The following is a 10,492-nucleotide window of genomic DNA, read 5'->3' as shown; positions in this document are numbered from 1 at the left end:
CATTTGGCCTCTTTTTTATAGGCGACCTAAGAGACTTTTCCAAGATAATACAATTTCTTATTCAACAAGAACCTACAATTACACTAATTGGTCTATTTTCTTAAATATTCTATTTCCTACTTGGCAAAAATTACTCTCTCAGTTACACTATCTTCACCCTTCCGACTCCGACTTCGACTAGTATAATTCGGCTACCCGACCGACTAACTATGTGCATCCTCCCGGTCAGGCGGAAGTCGAATATTGATTGAAGAACAAGTCAAGCTGACCAGATAAGGACATGGAGTCAGATCCGGATCCGGATTGATCGGACGGCTTCCGGTCGGCTCTGAAGAGGAAGAAGAAACAATTGACTCTGAATCGGACGACGAACCAGCCGAAGGAGAAGAGGAAGGACCTAGTGAGCCAACTGAGGAAAGCAGAGGAAGGAAATACCCTCAGAGATTTCCGGATAGGGAGTACGTGCTACTTACCGATGAGGGGGAGCCAGAGAGCTTCGAGGAAGCGAAGAGGGACACCCACAACAGAGAGTGATTAAGTGTCATGCAGGACGAGACGGATTCCCTGCATGAGAACCACAAGTATGAGTTGACGGAGTTGCCGAAAGGAAAGAGGGCACTTCAAAACAAGCATCTATGTAAAGCATAAGCATTTTTACATGTGATGCGATTAGGCCATTGTATCTCAATGGTAGAGTACCCTTAGTAATTAAAGGGAAGAGGAAGGAGGGGTGTTAAATAGGAGAGAGTGAGGTAGGGACCCTACCCTCTTTATTACAAAATTAAGAAAATCCTAAGCAACACATCACACAACCATGTTTAGTCAACAAAATAAAGTACTAGGTAAAACTACCTAAGAATCTTCAATGAATTTAGTGTCGGTAGGTGATTTACAAACCAAACCAAATAATCAAGAAGATCGAATCAAGCTTCTGATTTCAGGATGGAGGTACCATGTGGTTTTGATAAGAAGCACGAGTCTTAAAACTGAGTTTAGGGGGTAAGGTTGACGAGATGTAGGGCACATTGAGTCTCGTGTAACTCCAAGGAAACCAATAGAGTAGAAATGATGCAGGCAAGTGGCGTCTGAGTATTGAGGAGCTCTGGGATGGACGGCTCAAGACGAACCGAATGGAACCGAATGGTGATGGGTCCCGATCTCTTCAAGTTTTTCATTGGCTGCCTATTTAGGGATGACCGGCGATGACCGGTCACTGCCTTCGTTTCTCCTCTCCTGGTCCGATCACAAGGAAAAGAAACGCGCACACAGACACAACACAGGAAATAGAAGAGGAGAGTCGAGCCGCCATCGCCACGAAGAGAGATTGAGAAAGAGACGAACACACACAGAGACACAGAGAGAGATAGAGATAGATAGATAGATAGATATAGAGAGAGAGCGAGGCGAATAGAGAGAAATACATACTGAGAGCGAGGGTTCTGCGTCGCCACGATCTGCTTCTCACCACAGGTACTCTCCTTCGCGTCTCTGCTTGCCTCTCTCTCCCCCTGTTTTACATTGCATACGCGGAGTACGTTTCCTTATGTTGCTTTCTCTGTGTCTGCTCTTCATGCTAATTCTTCCCTTTCCTCTTTTTACATTGCATACGCAGATACCGCTTTCCTTTTGTTGCGTTTTGTTTTTGCTTCGTGCTCGTTTCGGACGTCTCCGCATAAGTTGCAAAACAATCAGTTGGTTTCTTTTCTATCAATGGAGGAGTCGAAATTCGTCCATGGCGGAGGTGGAGATGCCAGCAATGGAGACTATAATGTCTCCTCTTGCATCGTTCCAGAGCTATTGAAAATCCATGGTATTTCCTTTACAGCAACATTTATTTACTTCCTAACAGCCGTCTTTTTACCTGTCAGAAAGGTTTGTGATTTGGTATGATTTTTTGACTCAGTTAGAGAAAAGAAAGAAGGGAAAGGAAACTAAAAATTTGTGATTTCTGCTATGCACCATAAGATTGGGATCTATGTTTCTGTTATCCATTTCGATATGAAATCAGAGTGTATTAGATGTCAGAATGAATTTTGAAAGTGATACATACAATGAAGCCAAGTAGCTAAAAAAAGGATAATTATGAGCAATGCTTGAATGCACTATAAATGTAAGATGTGACTACTCAAGATCAGTCCCGATGTGTTTCCAAAGTTAAAAGTCAGAAATGAACTAAATGCTAACTGAAAGGTTTTGGGTAAGTTTGGAAGACATGCAAACCTTACCAAAAAGTTCAAAATGATTTGACGTTTCTAATGAATTTAATTAACTGAACATGCTGTATACTTTTGTAGTTCATCCAAATGCAAATTTGGATGTGAGTGCTCAATCTATACACGTACTCAAAATTGTTAAACAATGTAAATTTAGTGGTTACGAAGTCAAGGAACTTGTGTGGAGAAGGATAACTTATTAGCATAAATTCAGAGTGATTTATATAATTCTAGGTCATGAACTACACTAGCACATTTCTCTACTCTACTGATTTGTAGAGAAGGAGAATATCTTAGAATAACTGAGAATGATTCAAGATTGTGCTTATGGATGGGGCAGAGTGATAGAACAATCTTTTAACAATAATTTCTGCAGGGTTGTATCTTTCATATTTTAGAGCAATTCATCAAAATGCATGTTCACAATGTCTTCCTACTGAATAATTATGAGGATTCTATGAGTTGTAGGGGAAAATCCCAACAAAAACCTGAATATTATCCATGAATGGTGATTGTCCCTTTGTCAGTTTCAAGAAAGAAGAATGTATGTGCTTTCTTGTTCATGACATATTTATGAGGTTTCATAGGATTTGTAAGGAGGCAAAAGTTAGTATGTTATCATAAAGGATTCTACGGCCTGAATATTATTCATGAAGAGTGATTTTGCCCCCGTCATATTAAACTCTTATGATATTTTTGAAAAGAATGTACCTGCATTCTCTTCATGCCATATTAATGAATGTATCAATATAAAGCTGAAATGATCAGTAAGCGTGATAGAACCAACTTTTCGTGATTAATTTTCACGAATCAATAGATAAGAGGGCCAAGAAGAATGTGCGTGGTTTTTTGTCTACAAAATATTTCTGAGAATTTATGTAATTTATTGTGGAGAGTGGGTTTTCTCACATGAGCAATGCCAATGATAGGAGCATCTTTCCAATATCAAGGGTGATTCATGAAGAAGAATTTATGTTCATTTCTTGTTATTGAATGTTCATAAGGATTTTATGTCTTGTAAGGAGGGGGAATATCTTAACAGAAATGGAAAATAATTCATGAGCAGTGCAAGGAATTGTGATAAAACTATCTTTTTAATAATAAGTTATGATATAACCATATTATTTAAACTTGCCAATGCAATTTTGGAAACCCAGAATTTTCGCATTCAGTTCCAATATATACACATGTATGTATGTGTTTAGTCGAGTTTAATATATGATGATGAGCGAAATTTACCCCAATTTATCCCATTGTAATGTAGATATTTTGCTTTTAGTGTTCTACTTGCTATCTAATGCAGTATTTGATTTACCTTGTAGGTGAAGGAGAGAATCTGACTGGAGCGACAAAGCTAGCTGTTAGATCTGGTGATGCAGTTGCAGAGCATAAAGGTGTTCAAAGATTGTCGATCATACTCATGTTTATCATAAAAATCTCTATAATTCTTCACATAATTGCAACATTATTAACGTAACTTTATTTTATACTATTGTAGATTTTATGGCCTCAGATAACACTATCCCTCTGTCTCCACAATGGCTGATTTCTAAGTCTGGTGACAGCAAGCCTCCACCATTGTCAATGGTTAGCGATATGCTTGTCATAATCAGAGCTTCTGTCAAAGATTATGTAGTTCTTGTCTTAAATTTTAAATAATGCAGGAATCTCCACGAACTCTTGGGGGTCAGGGAGGAACAATAGATTTTGCTGTTAAAGAGAGGAGAAAGGTAGAAGGAAACCGTGACCTTGACAAAAAGAAAGACTGGTGGCGTACAGCGACAGCTTCAGATGGTGATGGTAATAATCGTCGAGATGCATGGAGGGAAGAGGAGAGAGAGAGCACTCCTATTGCTGTAAAGCGTGATAGATGGAAGGAAGGCGGAGAGGATTCAAGGCGTCTTGAACGATGGAATGAGAATCTTCTAAGTATAAGAGATTCGGGTGAGGGTAGACGGGTTCCTCAAGTTGAGCGGTGGTCGAACTCATCAAATAGGGACACTACTTCAGATGCTGGCCGACGTGTTAGTAAATGGAGCGCTCGTTGGGGCCCTGAAGACAAAGAGAAGGAGATAAAGCGAGAGAAACGGTCTGAAAATGAGAAAGATGGGGATGGAGCACAATATCGTGACAAACCATATGCAGCCTTGAATAACAATCGCAATGAAGGCGATCGAGAGGTGGATATATCTGCCCGTGATAGAGTTTGGCGCCCTCATTCTGTTACTTCAAGAGCGAAAGGAGAAATTCCCATTTTGAGCTCCACTCCACCAAAACATGCTCCGGGATTCAGTATAGGAAGAGGACGAGGTGAAAATTCTAATATTGGTTTCACATTAGGCAGAGGCAGAAGCACTACATCCGATTCTGGCATGAAATTGGGTTTCCCAATCGGTGCTGTTTTGAAATTTGATGTCCATCAAGGGTACCAATATCCTAGGGCAAAACTTCTGGACATTTATCGGAAAAGAAGCAATGAATTTTCTTTTAGTACATTTCCAGAGAATATCACAGAAGCAGCAGAGCTCACACAGACAGAATGTGTTAAGCCTTTAGCTTTTATCACACCTGATGTGGAGGAAGATGTGAGCTCATTCTTGCAGTCACATGTATATATGCTTATTGCCACCTTCCAACTTGTGTTTTCTTTTCCTATTTTGGCAGGCTACTCTAGAAGAGATTTGGAAAGGTAACATTGCAAGCAGTGGTGCTATTATCTCAGGTCTTAAAGATGCAAGAAATCATCAAGATTTCAATCAGAATTTTGGTGAAGGTTAGAGTTTCTTATTATAGTGAATTCTTCCCATACCAGTTTTCTTGCTCATATTATGATTATCGATTTCAACAGTTGTCAAATATGAAACTCCCCAAGAAGTTCTAGGCCAAACAGAGATCAGTAGTGCATCAAATGCAGTTGAACCGATTGACCGTGTTATCCAGCAAGAGGGTGAGGTGAACTCATTGTTGTGAGTGAAAATTTTGGAGGTTGTACTGATTTGTATCGTGTCCATTATGCAGGTGATATTACAAACAACACAAATGATCTGGCTCATTTGCGTTCATATACTCTAGATGTTGGCACCAGTGAAAATGAGGCCAGTCATTTTGCTGGTTTTGCTGGAGCAGTTAATCTGGAATGTGGCAACTCTGTAATGACTGGTAGGAGGGCAGAGGAATTTGATGAACATGTAGAGGTGCAATGCATGGAAGACCTGAGACTTCCAAGAAGCATGGATCATCAGGAAAAAAAGGAGCTTTTAGAAGAAAAACAAGTCTTGACTGACCAAGAAGTTCTCTCCTTCTACTATACCGATCCACAAGGAGTGATCCAAGGACCTTTCATGGGGGTTGATATTATCAGTTGGTTTGAACTAGGTTATTTTGGTACAGATCTTCCAGTCCGTCTTGCTGATGCCCCTGAAGATGCACCATTTGTTCCATTAGGTAACATAATGCCTCATTTGAAAACAGAATCCCAAATGCCCTGGGAAAGTGAGGCCGCTAGAAAGCCTGAAAAAGAGGATTCCATTGTAGAGACTAATTTTCTGCCAGAATCCACCATACAGCTATCGGTAGAGCGTATGAGACAAATTGAAGGTAATGAACACACATTGATACATTCTGAGGATGTAATTGATCCCAAATTTCAACATTCTCATACTAGAGGAGGTCAGTTCCACTATTTAGGATTCTTTTTTTTCTATGGTTGGTGTAATAAGTTCCTACCCTAATAGAATTTATTAATGTGTACTACTACAGCAGACAAAGTTTTTGATGTCACTTCCATACATTCTGAGTCTGTACTTGATCCCAAATCTCGACATACTCATGCTATAAGAGGTCAGGTTTGCTTTTAAGGATTATCCTTTTCCCATTTGCCATGTGAAATGATTTTAGACTCTAATAGAGTTTATCTTTGTATACTACACTAGATAAAGTTTTTGAGGCAGGCGAGCAGAGCATGGACGTAATGCCGGCAAAGGCTTTTGTTGACAACATTCGGCGGACGATGTCTGCATTTCCTGAAATAGAGATAGACAAAATGGAATCATCAAAGCAATCTCTTTTTTCACAACAATGGCCGACTAGTGCCACTGCATTCCCAGAAGTGTCAGATGGATATGCATCCCCAAGGTTGCAAACACCACGAGCCAAGTTTTGGCAGCCAGGACTTCATCCCACATCAAACAAATCTTCTTCAGTCACATTGATGCAGGACGGGGTGTGGCATGATCCTTTGCAGACAGAGAGCTCTTCCTCGCATGGTTTAGATGAATTCCACATGCGTCAACTTCTTCAGCTTGAGAAGCTTCAATTACACCAGCAACTGGAGCTCTCACAATCTGGTATTCCCCATCCACATCAGTCACAACAACAGCATCATTTACTGCAAGAACTTTTGAACCAGCCACCAGTTTCCCACTTGGATCAACGTAGCAACCCAGTAATTCCTCCGGATGTTAACCCGAATGTCTTCCATCACCTTCCTTCATCACATCCCTTGCAACAATTGGCTTCCCCACGTCAATTACCATCTTCACATATGTCATCTCGATTGCAGCAGCAAAGCAACTTTGAGAGTCCTGCTACTGGTCCACATCTGGAGGAACGCTTGAGGCTTCAACAGCAACTGTTGCCTTCACATCCACTTTTGGAACATTTGTCAAGGCAGCAACAACAATTTCCTCCATCAGATCAGATGCGGCTCATGCATGATAACATGAGAGTTACTGATATGCATATGCATCAGCTAGAGCACTTGCATCAAAGATCGTCGGAAGATCCATTGCTTCAACTCTTATTGCAGAGGCAACAGGAAGAAGAGCTACAAAATCAGCAACAGCGGGCATACTTGATCCAACAGCAGCAGATGAAGTTGGATGAGCAACGTGTATCTGGAGTGTGGGAGGTCAATGAATTTGGGCAATTTGTACGTACTCAAGCATCTGTTCCGATGCAGCCTAATCATGAAGCCTTCTTGCAGCAACAATTACACCTGCTGCAGCGTAATCCAAGCTTTCCTGCAGTACATCATTGGGGTCAAAGTCTACAGGTAGATCTTCCAGGTTTGCATAATTCAGATTTTTCTCAATTGCAGTCACCAAAACTAGGCATGCAAACGATGGTGGGTCTACAACAACCAGAAAGGGATATTTCAGTGTTGCGTGGTGGAGTGTTGAGAACAGAAATGATGCCCACAAGTTCTTTATCAGTCCTTCAAGCACAAAGACCAAGGTTTGAAGGACACAATAATTTACCTTCACACAGTCCGATACCTTTTGAAGCCGAGCTATTTAGCAGGAATCAATCATTCCCTGTAGAATCAAATGAAGCTGCTGCAGGCAGGGGTTGGAGACCTCAGGATGTTGAGTTGGATCTGCTAAAAATGTATGGTAGAGATGCAAGGATGAACCAGAAAAGTAGGCAACAACAGTCATCTGGCATGTCATGGCAACAGGATATAGATCATAGGCATGATCATATAATTGAAGCACAACGATTTTCCAATGCTGAGCATTTAATGCAGATTTCAGGTGATAATCAAGACAATGTCTTGAGAATGCAGCAGCTGCAAGGTAATGGACACCGCCAGTTAACTAGTCAAGAATTACTGAGGCTTCTGCGTTCACCTTTGCCATCAGATGGAAGTGCGGTGTCAAATTCAATGTTTATGACTGAAGCATCATCTATTCCAAGACCTTCTAGTGATCATTACCAGCTGAATCCATTTCCCCAACCTTCTTGGGATGGTGTCATGCCTTCTAACAACATAATGGCTACAAATATAACAAAAGATGAGGCAGATGCCCACATGGAGCCACACATATGTGGGCCATTGTCATCTGAGCTATCATCACTTTCTTTAGAAGCTGATTCCTGGATCAAATCTGGTATTCCAATTGAAGAAGATTCTGAAGTTATGTCGTCTTTTGATGCACAGACAAAGCCAATACAATATAGCGCAGTCATACTGTCTGCAAATGGCGATGTTGATAACGTACATGATATACGAGATGAAGATGTGTCTGCATCAATGAGCCCATCTTTTCACATAGTCACTGATGATATTGATACTGTAGAAACAAAAGATACAAAGAAAAACAAGAAGGGTGTTAAAGGTAAGGCTGGTAAGATGGTTGCAGTTCCAATACCTGATTCTTCAGCAGCTTTATACATCCCGGAGAAAACTTCTGAAATGAGCATGGGAGTGGATGAATGCCCCCCTGCTGTAATCCCTTCAAGCCCTTCATTAGGACTTGATTTGCCAATCAAAGAAGAAAGAGGAAGTTTCCTCTCCTCAGGTGCATGGTCTACGGTTCCAAATAAACAGGCAAAGGCTCCGAAGTCACTGAAAGAGATCCAAGAAGCAGAGAAAAAGGCAAGGGATGAACATGAACAAAATCTTCAAGTTGCTCAACAGATACAGTCTGTGTCGCCAAGAGTGTCTAGCTCAGCAGTACCCATAAATAATAACACATCTGCATGGCAAAGGCCTCTGCTGTCGACGTTACAATCAACAGGTCACTCTAAAGCTCAAACAGTATCTCAGGAAAACCCTAAGTCAAAGATGGGTATCAGCAATGATGATGAGCTTTTCTGGAATTATACAAATACAGAAAATAGGAAACAATCATCAAAGTCAGAACGGTGACTTTTTAAAGCAATCTTCCTTACAGTATGATTAGTGCTGTTGCATTTTCTTTTTGCAAGGCTTGTCTAACTCATATTGCTCTCATCTCAGGATGGATCAGAAGACACCGTCAAAGAAGGAACAAACTATGGCAGAACATTTATCCAAAGCAAACGGAACCATGCATCCACATGCAACAGTAGGTAGGGCATTAAAGACAACAGTCACCCAGTCACCTGCAGTTAAGGTCTTAAGCAAACATATTGAAGGTATGTTCTTGTGTATGACTCTTTTCATATATTATTTCATTGTTATAGGACTAATCGTAGATTTAGTAGCAGAAAATGGACAACAGACATCTAGTGTCGTTGAAGCAAAAGCATTTCGACAATGGTGTGAAGAACAGATAAAACGATTTAGTGGAAAGGGCGGTATCCTTTATTTTACATTTTAAGAAAAGATGTTCGACTAATATTGCATTGTTGGAGCCTTAACTTTGATTTGCAGACATGTCTCTTTTAGAGTTTTGCATGGGTGTACCATCTGTATCTGAAGCTGGTGATTATCTCACAATGTATCTTGGTGATGGACCTATAGTGGAGGCATTCAAGGCTGAATTTCTTCGACGAAAGGAGTCAATTTCACCAGAGTTAGCCCGTGTGGTTTTCCCAACCAGTGATGCTGTAATTACAGATGAGTTGAATTCCTTAGAGAGGGAGAAATGGACAGAGACTATAAATAGAAAAGCTGTGGAGGATGAGAATGATTTTGAAGTAGTTAGATCTGGAAAAAAAAAAGGGAAGAAGGGGAAGAAAGTGGTTGATCCATCCATACAGTAACAGTGTTCTAATGGGAGAGATTCAATATCTCAATGATTAGGTGTGGATCAACAGGATTCTGTGCTGAAAGAGATCGCATGCATGAAAATGATAAAAAATAAGCTTTTGGGTGAGCCATATCGGGAAATATTTTCTTCATCCAGGGTTTATGTGAAAGGGTAAAATATTGACATTTCTGTAGTTTTTTAATGCAGAAAAGCTTGCAAAGGCGGAATATCTACTGTACAGAAAAGAAGTCTTGTTTATGACTTGAGAAGGGTGGGGCCGAAAATGGGTGGATGCCTGCTTCACTTGTGATATGCAGTATATGATACGTTTTTGTATCATCACATATATTGGAATTTACTCTCTTGTAATATCTGGTTGATATCACATATAATCAGTGTAATTTGCTTATAGTGTCAAAGTCTGGAAGTACGAGACATTGAGATGTATATACCATATACCTTTGAGTGAGCTATCAGATTTGACCCCCCCCCAATGGCATGCCATTTTTATCTCATGGATTGGATAATGTACATACACATAAGAGTACAATGTCTTGGGTTTATGCATGAAGTTGTAGGAATATGTGATGAACATGCAGGGGTATCCAAAGCTCAAAATTTAGGTGTGCTTGCAAAGTGTCCTTGGATCCACAAAATTTAATTGAATTGTTTTCAGTATGTTCTATTATATTTTCAAAGCGAAATTATTGTTAGGTTTTAGTAACAATCATTTAATTGTACAAGCACTAAAAACAGATATAAGCCTTTTTTTTTCTCTAGCAATCTGTGCCCTAGAGAACTCAATATATGGCTCATGCATAA

The 10,492-nt window shown here is 40.2% G+C and overlaps 1 pseudogene across 1 annotated transcript; it reads left to right on the top strand.

The window, feature by feature from the left end:
* The first annotated feature begins 1,280 nt into the window (after nt 1-1,280).
* Nucleotides 1,281-9,791, top strand: LOC147856106 (uncharacterized; annotated as a pseudogene). Its single transcript, XR_015530738.1, has 13 exons — nt 1,281-1,470; nt 1,613-1,810; nt 3,536-3,607; nt 3,712-3,800; nt 3,878-4,798; nt 4,878-4,986; nt 5,062-5,160; nt 5,232-5,882; nt 5,973-6,053; nt 6,146-8,861; nt 8,956-9,113; nt 9,174-9,275; nt 9,352-9,791. The product of XR_015530738.1 is annotated as an uncharacterized LOC147856106 (transcript).
* The last annotated feature ends 701 nt before the right edge of the window (nt 9,792-10,492 follow it).

This window comes from Azolla caroliniana, unplaced genomic scaffold, assembly GCF_043228905.1.
Source record: "Azolla caroliniana isolate FFs.n. ecotype wild unplaced genomic scaffold, voAzoCaro1.0.p SCAF_13, whole genome shotgun sequence".
In the NCBI taxonomy this organism is placed as follows: domain Eukaryota; kingdom Viridiplantae; phylum Streptophyta; class Polypodiopsida; order Salviniales; family Salviniaceae; genus Azolla; species Azolla caroliniana.
This window is presented reverse-complemented; position numbering and strand designations above follow the sequence as displayed.